This window comes from Nannospalax galili, unplaced genomic scaffold (genome assembly GCF_000622305.1).
Source record: "Nannospalax galili isolate Female #2095 unplaced genomic scaffold, S.galili_v1.0 C46909595, whole genome shotgun sequence".
In the NCBI taxonomy this organism is placed as follows: domain Eukaryota; kingdom Metazoa; phylum Chordata; class Mammalia; order Rodentia; family Spalacidae; genus Nannospalax; species Nannospalax galili.
In genome coordinates this window covers 1-347 of record NW_008429171.1, presented here as the reverse complement: position 1 = coordinate 347, position 347 = coordinate 1, and the positions used below count along the sequence as shown (strand labels likewise).

The 347-nt window shown below is 34.6% G+C and overlaps 1 non-coding gene across 1 annotated transcript; it reads right to left on the bottom strand.

Annotated features, from left to right (window-relative positions):
* Positions 1-93: 93 nt before the first annotated feature.
* On the bottom strand, positions 94-165 carry LOC115069052. Its single transcript, XR_003848386.1, has one exon. It is a non-coding gene; the product is annotated as a small nucleolar RNA SNORD24 (small nucleolar RNA).
* Positions 166-347: the final 182 nt, after the last annotated feature.

Genomic DNA, 347 nt, shown 5'->3' with positions numbered 1-347 from the left:
AAAAAAAAAATCAAACATCAAGTAATAGCCAATCCAATTGTTTTAAAGGAGGCTTCACCTGTGTCAGGCTGCACCTGAGGGCACTCAGAAAGGTGTCGGTGATCTTGGTGGTTTAACTGTCATCACCATGTTTCTGATAGCAAATATTCTTTTGCATCGTCAGCAATTCAATCCAATTTTTCAAATGGGCATGGAACTAAACAGAGTTCTCAAAAGATGAGACACAAATAGGTGAGAAACACTTTAAAAAGTTTTCAACATCCTTAGACATCAGGGAAATGAAAATTAAAACTTCTTTGGTATTTCATCTTGTCCTAATCAAAATGGTAAAAATCAAGAAAAAAAAA